The sequence below is a fragment of the Lissotriton helveticus genome, chromosome 4_1, assembly GCF_964261635.1.
Source record: "Lissotriton helveticus chromosome 4_1, aLisHel1.1, whole genome shotgun sequence".
Taxonomy (NCBI): domain Eukaryota; kingdom Metazoa; phylum Chordata; class Amphibia; order Caudata; family Salamandridae; genus Lissotriton; species Lissotriton helveticus.
In genome coordinates, this window is record NC_136063.1 from 184,654,721 (window position 1) to 184,670,007 (window position 15,287).

Sequence of the window (15,287 nt, forward strand, 5' to 3'; positions counted from 1 at the left end):
CGTGAGGGATATCCTAGAATTGTGTCAGTCAGTCAAAATAACTTTATTTCGCCAACACAATGTAGGCACCACCACATCCACCAACAACACCACATCCACCACATCCACCACATCCACCGCATCCACCACCACCACATCCACCACCATCACATCCACCACCACATCCACCACCACCAAATCCACCACATCCACCATCAAATCCACCACATCCACCACCAACACATCCACCAACACATCCACCACATCCACCACCACTTCCACCACCACATCCACCACCGCATCTGATAGAGCAAGATTTCGCATCGCGTCTTGCTCGATTCATGAACCTCGAACCTGTCGTAACATCATAACAAATGTACGTTTTACTAATATTTTTATTTTTGAAAATACGTGTGTGGTAGCGAAGCTTGCCTATGTGTTTTACTAATATAAATAATCGTTGTACCTAAAAATGGCTGCTGCTTGTATTTCTGTTTCTGCGCATGCGTTAGGCATAGTCACGGGACATGACGCAGTCACAGTTTGAGAGGGAAAGGGTGCGCATGCGTAATAGCCTAGAAAGGCCGCTCAAACATAACCATGTGGTGAAGCTCGTGCCTTTGCTCTCGTGTCGTTAAGTATTGCACTAATATCTAATTGCATAGTATATTTTTATAATGATAAAACTGAATTATGAAATCATGACATGTAATACATTCATTTATTTTTATGTACTAATTTGTTTTCGCTTACTTTTCATGTATCCTCGTCGCTGAGGGGTGATGGGGCTGGGGAGTCCATCTTGGAGGGCAATACTGCGCAGGATCAGCCGTGGCGAGGTGGCATTGAAACCAAGCCAAAGAAGGTTGCTACCAGAGCCTGCATGGGAAGATGCACCTTCACCCAGCGAGAAAGTCTAACTTGTACCATATTTGAATACATTGTATTTCTTTCCATTGTATTCCCTGCGACTTCTCGTGGGAACCCCAATCTTGCTAGGCGGCACCTTAGAATGCAAATTAGGCCTTAGAATAGTCTGTTCTGATTGGTGTGTTAACCAAATCCTACCTTAGGACCAATCGAAATTGGGGATTCTGACACTTTGCAACATTTTGGGGGGTGGTACCCTGTCCCAAAACAGTATATCTAGCCTAGGTTCACCTAGGGAATTTGTCCGACTTGTCTGAGTAGCTGACCTGTCACTGACCCAACGCACTCAATAGGTGATTTGAAGATACAGAGCGCTGCGGAGCACTCTGTCCGAATTTGACCATAGACTAAGGTTTTACTAAACCTTAAAAGTGCTGGCGGAGCACTTTGCTGGGAGTTCGCTGACCCAATCGGGGTTCTGATCGATAGCTGCAGAGAGGGTGGAGCGCAGGCGCTGCTTCCAAACTGCGGGTGCTGGTCGTGTCCTGGTGGTCCTGTCCTGATCCTAATCTTGGTTTCCTGTCCTGTCCTGGGTGTCCATTCTGCACCTGCTGTCCATTGAGGGGTATCCTTCCTTGAGGGTTTCCTGTCCTTAACTGACCCGTGGCCAGGGTTGGTTTCCACACCCGTCTAGGTAAATATCGCTCTGAAGCTCTTAAACTGCACCTTTCTATTTTTCTGTCTTTGCTTCAATAAAGACATATCTTTGCATATGATAAGTTTTCCATGCTTTCCGCAAACCATTGCATCTCATAAAACTGTTTGCATTTATTTGCATAGCGTGTTCCTATGTTACCCTACCTTTTAGAAATCATTTTCGCCATTGCAGTTTGCAACTTCCTGTTATGGTCTCTGTTTTTCACCCATAAATATTACTAAAGTAACTTTGAAACTTAGCCCAATAGTTTTCTTAGTTTGTTTCCCTGTGGCATTAGCATTTAAACGCAAATGATTGCCCTTATAGTTCTCTTATACAGCTATGTATTCTTTGCAATTTTGATATTAGACTGTCTCCTCGTAGTGGAGTGTATGTTCTAACGATTTTAATATCTGAGATAAAGCTTTTAAAACTCTCAGTTTGTCCGTGGTCATTTCATGAAAATTAAAAATACAATTAGCAAGGTTTTGTATTTTGCTGCCTTTCCTTTTACAGCTAGCTCCCTGACCCATCGTGGTCATAGGTACCCATAACGGTGGATGGTAAGTTGGGTACACTAGAAATAATCGAAAGGAACTTACAATTATTGGTAGTAGATTGTGACGTCATCCGATCAATGTATATGGTGATTTGAAATATATGGGCCCGAAGCCGGAAGTGGCGAAATTATTGGTCGGGTGACCCGCGATCTCTAGCACATCCACCACCACATCCACCACCACCACCACATCCACCACATCCACCACCACATCCACCACCACTTCCACCACCACCACATCCACCACCACCGCATCCACCACCACATCCACCACCACCACCACATCCACCACACCCACCACCACATCCACCACCACCACACCCACCACCACATGCATCACCCCTACCACATCCACCACCACATCCACCACCACATCCACCACCACATCCACCACATCCACCACCACATCCACCACCACCACATCCACCACCACATCCACCACCACTTCCACCACCACCACATCCACCACCACCGCATCCACCACCACATCCACCACCACATCCACCACATCCACCACCACATCCACCACCACCACACCCACCACCACATGCACCACCCCCACCACATCCACCACCACATCCACCACCACATCCACCACCACATCCACCACATCCACCACCACATCCACCACCACCACATCCACCACCACACCCACCACAGCCACCACTTCCACCACCACATCTACCACCACCACATCCACCACAGCATCCATCACCACATCTACCACCACATCCACCACCACCACATCCACTACCACATCCACCACCACATCAACCACCACCACCACCACCACCACCACCACTTTCACCACCACATCCACCGCCACACCCACCACCGCATCCACCACCACATGCACCACCCCTACCACATCCACCACCACCACATTCACCACCACATCCACCACCACATCCACCATCACCATCATCACCACCACATCCACTACATCCAGCACCACCACCACATCCACCACCATCACCACATCCACCACCACCACATCCACATCCACAACCACCACCACATCCACCACCTACAAAGGATTTATATCCTGCCTCACTCTCTCACTATATAATACTCACTCTTTCGCTTTTTACTACTCGTTCTCTAATACTCTCTTTACTAATAACTCTCTCCTACTCACTATCAACTACTCTACTACTCTACTACTTACTCTGTGTGTGGGTGCTAATGCAATAGGTCTCGCTTATGCAAACGATTAAGCTATTGGCAATGTAATGACAATGCCATTTATTTATGTTTAAAAAAAAAAGTCATGAGCAATGCCAATAGCTCTACCTTTAATAATGCCGAGACCATTGCATTGTAAATGCTTGTTATATGCTTGATGCAGAATGCATCACGCATAGGAAGAGGAAATAACAAGAAGAAAAAAAGATGGTTCTTCTCGTTACGCCTCTCTGTGGTATATGTACCAATTTCAAGCAACTCAAGCTATTCAAACCATAGTAAATATGGAATTGCATGAAATCTATGCCAACACCCAATCTCCACCCATGGCATAAGTTGCTGCCTTGCGTTACATTGCTTTACAAAGGCACTCAAGCCCACACAAATCACAGGTAAAAGTGGCACACATAAGGATAAGCAGGACCTCTGTGGGCTCCTGGATTAAATCAGATGCTGGCCATCTGCTTAGCACGTGGGGAGATACTCAACAAAAGTGAATGAACAAAGCAAACAATAGTCCAAAGACAGGGTGTTCACCAGGCAGAATCACCCAATCAACTAGCTCATCTACCCTTATAGGTAACTCTCTTGTGTAGTCCTCCTCCGGTCTCTGGCTCTGCATTTTATTTATTTATTTATTTATGTTATTGCTTTTTTATATAGCGCAGACTTTACCCAAGGTGTCAGAGCGCTTCACAATAGGAACAGTAATGATACATGAGGAGAAAGTTAGAAGTGAGCATGTTACAAAAGGAAACGTTACGTTACATGAGGCAATAGTGACAATTGTGCATGTATCAAGAGCAAACAAAATACAAGAGGTAGCAAATGGTACGTTACAAGAGGAAAAAGGTAACATGTGTGCATGTTACAAAAGCGTACAAAGGACAAGTAGAGGTATAATACTGCAATAAATGGCAGACACTCAAAACACAAGAACAAACGTTACATAACATGAGGCAATGGTGGCAATTGTGCATGTATCAACAGCAAACAAAATACAAGAGGTAGCACGCGATACGTTACAAGAGGAAAAGTGACGTGTGCATGTTACAAAAGAGTACAAAATACAGGTAGAAGCATAATACTGCAATAATGGGATCACAAGGGCTTCCATTCAGGGAAGATCAGCAGGAGAGATCTGCAGAGCATCACTCTCAGCCCTCGCCTTATGGAAAAGTGCTTAATGGAGCATTTCAGGAAGAACTTCGGTCCACTCTTGGGTGGAGCAGGGGACCGTCCATCTACCTGAGGGCGGTCAATCTTTTGTGCTCAGTCTTTTGCATTTGGGCAGCACACTACCAATCAGTGCCATTGCAAGTTCAATGTTTGGAAATCTAACCAATCAGGATGGAGCAAGTTCCCTTCCTCTGATAGGAAGTTAGGTAAGGCAGACCACGCCCTGCTCCCAGGAAGCACTCTGGGTGCTGATGCCTATGTGACATCATGTAAGTACATTCTTCAGAGGTCTGCTCTTTGGTTAAACCTCGGTCCAGGGACAAAGGAAAAGTGTACAACAGGGGGGCTGAACCTGTTGTTTCTCTATGGATAGAAAGCATCTCTCGACTTACATTTACTGTTCAGACAGAAAGATCCCCTGATGACAGTTACACCTGCCATCCTCAAACAAGGGTTTCTAGATCACCGCTCATGCCATCCTGTTAATGGTGGTGACAATTCACACTCATTTACGCATACAGTAACCAGTCAGGACTTTGGTAAAGGCGTCACTGAGGGTTCACTTTATATAGTCCAGAAAAGGGAGAACATTAAGGGCATTCCTTGTCTTAAGATACACTGTGGGCGTTGAGAGGGAGGGTACAGCTTGTGTGCAGCACTAGAACTGGTGAACAACATGTCACCGCCTGACCTGAAAAGTGTAAACAGTCAACGCGACAGAGACAGGCCCCAAATGAGAGAAGAAGAAATGGAACAGAGGTGCAGGGGCCGCCTTACATCTGTAAAGAAAAAAAAGGAAGTGGGGGTGGAGGTACGGAGGAACACATTTGTAGTCTGAGGCAGCCTACAACCCAGATGTGGTTGTGAACTGCAAAAAATAAACAACACATCCCTCACTACTCTTCGAGAACAGCGCACGAAGAGCGGCAACTACAAAACAGCTACCTAGTAGAGGCATAGGAAATCACTGCCCCACAAACAGTTGGGAAAAGAGTGCATCGGTGTATGTGCAGCAGTGAAAAAGCGAATCTTCGAACCGTATTTGTTTCCCTTGTCACATTTTACATCTTTTTAGAAAACACCCATTCACCATAACTTGCCAGTTACTTAGCCTCTTCCCCCGACGTCATAGTGGGCGTGTGCGTCGGACAGCTGGGGGCGGCCAATCTGTGCACACCTGGAATTCGCCCGCACCGCGGGGGAATGTGTGCCGCGGCGAAGCGGTTAAAATCGTTTCTGCACTTTACTCCACCTATTGGTTTGAAATGGAATTGCAACATAGGATTTCATAATCGAAGAATTATGGCAACTAAAAACATTAACAAACAACAATTGCTATACAAAAGAGGCCACATTCTCCAACAGATACTGTAAGGACATAAGTGTTCATTACAGTTTGGCTTTTTAGGCGTGCTCCATACCGCCATCTTGTAGCATCAAAGCATGATGGGTAAATGTATAGGACCGGAAATATTTCATATCTAGGTAGTAGAGGCCAAACAATTAGCCAGTGAGCGGAGAGTACCTGCAGATATGTGTACTCACTCAGAATGTCAAGGTGCCACACTAAAGTCTTAGACAGTACAGAAATTTCCTTTGTTATCAGAAATATTGAGGCAATTGCAGATTGAAGATTTTTAAGAAGACAGTGGGCCAGCATGTGATGGGCCCTAGTGCAAGCAGGAAAATGGGCACCTGGCTGCTGCTTGAATGATAAAATACAGCAATAATCAGGGTTCATTGGGCCCCTCACGCTTCTAGGATCCAGTGCCACTGTACCAATGAAATCTACCCCTCTGCGGTGGGCAGCTGCATAGTCCTAGGAAGACAAGACTTCTTCAGTTTCAATAAAACTCAACCAAATGTATCATAACATATCAACCGAATGGATAATGGATCTTGGTTGGTTGATTGTAGTCTTTTGGTGGGAGACAAAGGGACTAATAGGTTGATGAGGCATTAAATGTATTATTATTTTGGCATGTATATTTTAGCTCTGATAAACAGGATTCAGTAACAAGCATTGGAAATGCAATAGGTCTCGCATTAGGAAAGTTTGAGCGATTGGTATTGTAAATGACACTTTTTTTTATTTATGTGTTGGTTTTGAAAATAGCAAATTTAATAGCTTTGTCAGTTACAATGTCAATAGTTTTAACTTTCGCAAATGTGACACCTATAGCATTTGTAATGCAATGTGTGTTGTATTTACGTGACTTACATGTATTTTTTATTTTTTTTTAAACCTTTATTGAAATACGCGTATAAGTACAAGCGCAGGCCTACAACCACAGGGGCCGGCCGCAAAATCAGGAGAGCCAAAAAGGAGCAACATCAATGTGTACGGCAAAAGGAATACAGTATAGACGTAGAATAAAGTCGCTACACAGTAGGCGCCAGGATAAGAAAGGTTTCATTTTATGATTTATAGAGGAGGCAGCAGCCATATCTACCAGGGCGTTATGCAACATATACAGAAAAAAGGGGGGGGGACGGGAGGGATATAGCCCCTCACACAATCAGGTAACCATAGTAGGGCAATGCCCAAAGACATCCTATGCCCATCAAAGGGCCAAAAATAAAGGACAAATCTTAGCAAACAAGTGAATAGGACGCCACATAAATAGCCCACCCGCCCCGAAAAAGGAGAAAGTGCAGACGCTTGCGAAACGAAGGAGAAAGAACAAAGGGACATAGCCCACCCCCTAGAAAGAAAGGCAAAAAGGGACCATAGAACTAAACAAGCTAAAATAACAAACACCCCCCCCCACCCTACATCACTGTAATGGCTATGGCCTACCCCACTAAACAGCATGCCTGTCGCCCCAGAGTCACCCGAAAGATAGGAGAAAAGAGAAAGGGAGAAATAACGGAGAAAGAAAAAGGAGAAAAAGAGAGAAGGAGAGGAAAAAGGAGAGAGAGAGGAGAGGAGCCGGCGATCGAAATACAGAACACCTCCCCACCCGCAACAAAAGATCAATAATCGAGGTCAAAGAGGATATTAGAAAAGCCCACACAGAGGATGAAGACAGGAACTGTCCAAAGAATGAGGCCCGGAGATGCCATTAACAAAACGAAAGTCCCGCAGGCACCCAGGCACGATCACCCCTGTCCACTTTTATGAAGAGCAGAACTGCCAGACCCCGGCATGGCCAAGAAACAGTACGATATAGTGGGATCATACCAGTCAGGGAAAGCAAGTGGAATCTTCGCGGAACACCGTCCCGGCCACCAAGAAGCAACCAGGAAAAATCGGCAGCAGTCAGAATGCAAAAGTACACCAAATATCCACGTGACCAAGCACAAAATCTGGGCTGTCCAGCACGAAGCAAAGAAAGCAGGATGTAGGAAACACTGCAGCATCGGCACCGGGTCCACTTGATCCCATAGAATCGAACACCCATTTGGAGATCCCAGCACAGCAGCCGGAGGAGTCTCAACGAGACCAACTCGGGGAGACGACACAGCGTCACAAAACGGCAAAACAAACTGTCAACGCCATCACTACCTCGCCTGACCTCTGTAACAACATGGCTAATTTCTTCATAGATAAAATCAAGAAGATTTACGACACCTTCCCCAAAGACCCACAGGTACCGGTCACCTTTGATCCTTCCAGGCATTCCCTCATTTCTTTTCCCACACTTGACCAGGATACTTTCTCTAAAATTTGTAGAAAGATTAAATCCGGGTCTCCGGCAGATCCCTTAAAGCCTGACCTCTTCTGTGACGCTCATGCACTCATCACAGACCACGTTCGTGATTTCATCAATCGGTCACTCTCCACTGCCAGGGTCCCTATCAAATGGAAGCAGGCATGGGTATCCCCCATTTTGAAGAAACCCACCTTGGATCCCTCACTCCCGGAAAACTTTAGGCCGATCTCCCTGCTCCCTTGGCCCGCTAAAGTGGCCGAGGCACACGTCTATAACATCCTGTCCAACTTCCTCCGGACCAATAACATTCTGGACGACTCCCAACACGGGTTTAGAGCTGGTCATAGCACCGAGACAGCCTTGCTCAGTGTTTCTGAGGACCTCCGTTCCATCCTTGACGCCGGCGGTACTGCAGCACTGGTCCTATTGGACCTCAGTGCTGCCTTTGATACGGTGTCACATGAGGTCCTCTTGATGAGACTGGAGGAAATCGGAGTCACAGGGGCAGCCCTGGGGTGGTTTAGAGACTTCCTGTCTAACAGGTCTTTCAGAGTCTCCACCCCCCCTTACATCTCGAAGGAGCATAGCATTGGACAGGGAGTGCCGCAGGGCTCGTCCCTTAGCCCTACCCTGTTCGATGTCTATGTCCGCCCGTTAGCGGAGGTGGCCAGAAGGAATGGAATGGCTTTAGTATCATATGCAGATGATACCCAGTTGGTGGTGGCTTTGAATAACAACAGTGGTCTGGAAGCCTGTCATTTTAAACAGACACTCATCGACATCACCAACTGGATGACGGCGAACTTTCTCCAACTAAATGCCGGTAAAACCGAGATTCTCCTCTTGGGAAAAAACACCGCTTCCTGGGGAGATAACTGGTGGCCTGATATTCTGGGCTCTCCCCCCAAGCCAAAAGACTGTGTTAAAAATCTAGGCGTCTGGATCGACCCGGCTCTAAAATACACCATCCACACCAAGAAAGTGGCCGCCACGTGCTTCGGCATTTTACGCAACATCAGGCCCATCCTGAAGTTTTTTGACTGCCGCACCCGCCAGCTCATTGTCCAGGCGACGATCCTTTCAAGACTGGACTATGCCAGCTCTCTCCTTTTGGGAGCGAACCTGGCCGAAATCACCAGACTGCAGAGAGTCCAGAATGCGGCTGCCAGAGCTCTGGTCGGCCTCCCTCGCCACTCTTCTGTTTCAGGAACTTTAAGGAAACTGCATTGGCTCCCGGTGGGAAGAAGGATCCAGTTTAAGGCTCTGTGTTTAGCCTTCAAGATCCTTAAAACCGCCTCCCCCCCACTGCTGAGCCCCCTCCTGTCTGAGTACACACCCAGCAGATCTCTCCGCTCAGAGGGACAACATCTAGTGACCATCCCACGCACCAGACTTGCTAGAGTTGGGGGACGCTCTTTCAGCCTCCTTGTTGCCAAGCTATGGAACAGCCTGCCTGTAACCATACGGGGGATGCATGATCTTTTAGCCTTTAGGAAAGCCATCAAAACCCATCTTTTCCAATAATCCGTTCTTTTGTGCACCTTCATTTTTGCACTCTGGTCAGTTCGCAGCGCCGGGACGCCCCTTGGCTGGGGCAGCCGCGCGCTATACAAATCTGGATAACATAACAACAAAATGGCGGAGCAACCATGGCGGCGATCCTCAACTCCAAGTCCCGGCATTTCAAGGACAGGTCGATCCGCAGAGAAGCCAGGGCAAGCAAGACAGCACTCCGTGTAGGGGCCGCCCAAAGCAAACGAGGTCCGGGGAGAGCAAATGCAGCAACGTCCCTGTCTCCAGGAGGAAGACACTCCGAGGGGCCATCCGCCATCTTGAACACATCGCCCGTAGCCATTGTCTCGTCCGCCTCCAAGTCCACCATGAGTGCCGGAGGCCCCAGGACACACAGCCGATCCGCGGCGGATGGCGCTCGGCGGAGAAAGGAGAGTCACCAGAAGAACGGGCGTGCTCCCCACAACTCTCGGGGAGCCCTGCACCGGATCCCAGGCGGGACAATCAACAGGAGAGGGCGTCTCACCCGAGGGGTGCCGGACAACGCGGCTTCTCTCTCCGGTCCGGCAGGCAATCGGGCATGTGGGGCGGCCCACTATCGGGGGTGGGTCCGCTCCGGTGCTTCCGGCTCGCGGCTCTCAGGCTCCCACCATCGGGTCTCTCCACCGGTTCCGGACCGCCGGCACTCCGAACACCTCCGGGCAGACACTGCACTCGAGGCCCCGGCGTCAGGGCCGGGAAGGCCGGCAAGACGACAAGGGCAGAACGCAGAAACCACTGCACGCCGGAGCCCCGGAAACAGACGGTAAGTGAAGGCTCTTCCTTGGTAACCGAATTCGAAACGCCCCGAACAGGATTAAAGACAGGATAGGTGGCGGGGAGGAAGGGATCTCGGAGCGAGGCGTTTATGCGACCGTTCCGATCGCCATCTTGGCTCCTCCCCCCGACTTACATGTATTGATATTACAAATAACAATGGCTTTTAATTTTGTAAATAATTAATACTTAAATAAAATTTATTGTAATTTATAATGGCAATAGCTTAAACGTTTGTAAATAAATTTTGTGAAGATTATGTTCAGTGTATTTTATTGTGACGAAAATCCAAGAACATTGCATTTGCACCTACACACACACACATATAGATGTGGTGGTGGTGGATCTGGGGGATATGGTGGTGGTGGATGTGGTGGTGGTGGTGATGGTGGATGTGGTGGTGGTGGTGATGGTGGTGGATGTGGGGGTGGATGTGGTGGTGGTGGATGTGGTGGTGGTGGATGTGGTGGAGGTGGTGGTGGATGTGGTGGAGGTGGTGGATGTGGTGGTGGTGGATGTGGTGAAAGTGATGGTGGATGTGGTGGTGGATGTGGTGGTGGAAGTGATGGTGGATGTGGTGGATGCGGTGGTGGATGAGGTGGTGGATGAGGTGGTGGATGTGGTTGTGGCGGTGGATGTGACGGTGGATGTGGCGGTGGATGTGGCGGTGGATGTGATGATGGATGTGATGGTGTATGTGGTGGTGGATGTGGTGGTGGATGTGGTGGTGGATGTGGTGGTGGTTGTGGCGGTGGATGTGGCGGTGGATGTGGCGGTGGGTGTGGCGGTGGATGTGGTGGTGGATGTGATGGTGGATGTGATGGTGGATGTGGTGGATCATTAAGGTCTATTTTGCATCAATGTATAAAAGTTTCTAAATAACTACACAATAATGTGAAAAGGTGGCTCATAATTTGTTTCATTCACAATGTACCATATAATTTGCTTTTCAAAGCCACATAATAGCGCTGTCGGATAATTCGGCCCGGAGTTGCAGCATTTTGTCAGTTTCCTCCCCACCCTGCGGGTTATCAATGACATCGTTCAGTACCGGGATCTGGATGAAAACAACTGACTGTGATTGAGGGGAGACGGGGGGCGGCATGTGGCCAATTTGTTCAAAAGAGAAGAAAGGCTAAGCTAGAGCAGTGCAGGGTGCGCAGAGTATACGTGCTGGAGAGAGACTCAGTGCTCAAGGTGCTGGTCGGGGTGAGGGGGGCTGGAGATGTGGTGACAGAGGGGAAAGGGTGGGTGAAGGAGCGCAAGCTAGTGCTGGAGAGAGTGGCAGGAGGGGGAATAGAGGTGTTGGAGAAGTGGAAGAGAGAAAAAACAGCAAGCTACTCCTGGATGACGGGCGTGGGAGGGGGGCGGTGCTGGAGGATGGGGGAGGTAATCGAAGAACAGGGCAAGAGAAAAAAAATCAAAGTAAGTGCAAAAAAATTGAGAGGAGAAAATACCATTACCGGAGAAAGGAAAGGCTACAGTCTGAACCCGTGCTCAAGGGGGGTGGGGAGGGGGTCAGTGGTGAAGGGGAAAGGGAGATTGAAGTCGGTGCCGGGGAGGGTGAGAGATAGGTGGGAGCAAGATCGACGGCGGAGTCGGGTTCAACGTTACAGCTGGTTGTGGGCAGAGAATGGAGAGTGCGTGCGGGGAGGGGGATCGGTAGCGAGGGCTGAGGAGCAAGAGGGGTGAGCACCAGCGGTGAGGGGCAGAGTGATCCAGTGCTGGCAGATGAAACAAGACGGAGGGCATTGCTGTGGGTAGGGGGGGAGTAGAAATGAGACAAGGCCGCAGCAGGGGTAGTGTGAAGCAGCAGGGGCCTTTGAAGTGAAGCTTCACTTCAAAGGTGAGGGAGGAGTGCGGCTCAGGCAGAGCGCACGCTGGGGGAAGCTTGTGGGCGGAGCAGGAAGAGCTGCTGGGGAACAGATGGCGATTTGATGATGTGCACGCGCATTTTAGGTCAATGCGCTTGCGCATTGACCTAAAAGGGCACGGGCACAGCATCAAATCGCCAGCTAGTTAAACCTCTGTTTAAGCCAGTTTATATCTCGCTCCCGCTCAATGCGCATGCGCATTGAGATAGGTCGCTCGACCTAAAAATGGGTTGATTCTTATCCACACCTCAGCTTGTCTTCAACTGAAGAAATAATAATGCACTCCATAATTCTGGCAGCACACCCTTTCTCCTAGAGATCAACAATCCATTGAGCTGCCATCGCCTAAGGAATGATCATAATAACACTTTGGCTCTGATTCACAAAGAGCCTCGGCACTCGTGGTGGAGGCCCGCAGTCGTGGCTCCGCACTTGGGGGGAATCTCCGCAATGAGAATTCTCGGAGTGCAGAGACTCCCCCACTAGTGCAGAGACCCTTTGTGGACCAGGCCCTTTGTCTTCATAGATGTGAATCAGGTCATGGACAGGGTTCCGCAGCAGACCTATCACTCCTCTTAGTGTTTCTGCCATTGTGTGCTGTCTAATTACAGTGGTACTTAACCCACAATACAGAGACCTTTCATATATCTTAGTCTTCCTGTGCTTCCAGTGGAACAATCTACAGCTATTCTTCCATTACCACAATGGATTCCAAAATAAGGGATTCTGTGTTTTATGGACATGAAGCTACTGGTTTATGGCACGATGAAGACAATTAGGAACCTTGGCTTCAGAAAACAGGTTATTGCTAAGAAGCACTTTGCTTCATTGATCTCAAAAATGTTATTGCAGAAATAAATCTTGCACAATTAGCCATTGAATAATATTCTGCAGTAAAAGCTAAGCAAGTGTACGGCAAAGCAGTCATTTCGAACGAGTGTTTATGGACATGGGACAAATGAAGTCTTCTACACAATTGCAAGTTCAAAAGTCCAACCCCACCTTTAACAAAGTAGGTTGTTTGATCACTTGTTTTATAGGATAATATGGGGAAGTAAATGCGATGTCAAAGATTTTCTTAACAACCTGGGCTTGAATTCCATATCTGGCGCCCTGTGCCCTTATGTGCTGCAGCACACCCATTACTAGGTGCGCCCAGTGCAGTGCACCCGAGTACACAACAAAATACGCTGTCCTTAGTGCAGGCCCTAACTCTGATCGTTTGTGCCTGCCCTAAGGAGCTAGCATAGTGAAAGACAGAGCAGCGATTGAAATTAGTGACTTGTCTTTCACTGAACTCAGCCTTGCCTCTGTGTGGAGAGGGGAAAAGGCATACCTCTGCTGGTGGGTGCAGTGCTTTAATGCACCCACCTACAGGGGAATTTCTTGAGGGTCTGTCTGACCCATGTGACCCCCTCAATAATGGTACCCTCCAGGGCATACTGTGGGCCACCTCTATGTGGAGTACAGTCGGTGTACCTCATGACAGCTTTTTTGCCTCTTTGCCCATGTCTGTAATATAGTACAAGGTCAAAGGCAAACTGTTCCCTTATTTGGATGGGGACACACATGCATGCAAATAAGGAAATGCCCCATTGTGATCCCGCACAGTGTGCTCCCGCAGAATCTGTATTATGGAAGGGGGCACACAAGTCTCTTCAATAAAAAGTGTCTCTGGACATATGAAGTGGACTCAAATACATGTTGTGGCCTCGCTCACTTTCTAAAATACAGCTCTGATGTTTTAGACAAGTACACAATATAATGACCTTTAATTATGCACACTGAAGCTGTAAATTATATCCTCAGCCAACAAGTATTAGAAAAAGTTAGACCTATTTACTTTTCCAGCGATTGTTTGAGATGCTGGTTGTCTACTGCCATGCTACTGTGGCTACTCCACTGGTTCCCACACCTATCTTCTCTCAGTGCTCACCTGGCAAAATCTTAGTTCACTCACATGACTGCCCTAGTTGTAAACGTTCCTGCTCTAGGCCTATCACTGTTTCACTGGCACCGAAACATGTACCAGCTACCGCAAATTATTTGAGCACTCTCACACATTTTTAAGTAGTGAACAGAGAAACCCTGTCCAACTACCATCACTGCTACTTTAGCAGACTCCACTCTCCACACTTTAAGATAAGTTAACCCTTCTAAAAAACTCCCCTATACAGTCACTGACAAGCTCCTCTGCCCTGAGGGTGAAAGAGTTTCCTTTTTACCACAAGAATTTTCCATAAGTATAGACCATACTCCAGGGAAACCCTGCACAAATAATTCACTCTTCACTTACATTAGCTACATGGAGTACTGCAATTGATATACCTCCCGTATCTTTAATGAAATCCAGATTCTCTAGTCATGTTAATAGGAGAATCGCAATTTCATTACAGGACCGGAGGCTACATTATGTATGTTGGTAGCCTTGTAGGACAACATCAGTTGTCTGAAAGAAAGGCAGAACAATTAGATTATTGTTGAAATAACCAATACATCAAATAGGAAAATGCAGCAATAGCAATAAACAATAATTATAGGCAGCAGAATAAGAACAAACAATCAGAATAAGTCATCAAATAATAAATCAAATTAAAGAATAAACGGTCCAAGGGGAGGAACGGGTGGGATAATGTTAGCCTCTGTGTCTTTAATGAAATCCAGACTCTCTAGTCATGTTAATAGGAGAAATGCAATTTCATTACAGAACCGGAGGCTACATTACGCATGTTGGTAGCCATGTAGGACAACATCAGACATGTGCTCAATAGGTTTACAATAATTTTGAGCAAAGGTAGATGCATTAGACCAGTCCGCTGCTATGAGGATATCATCCAATTTACCACCAGACCACAAGGATTTACTGGCCATAGCACCTATAAGGGAGTGGGCTTGGAATTTAAATAAATTAACGCCGGCTAGGTTCATAGTGGGCTTGACCCATCTGGCAATGGAGGCAG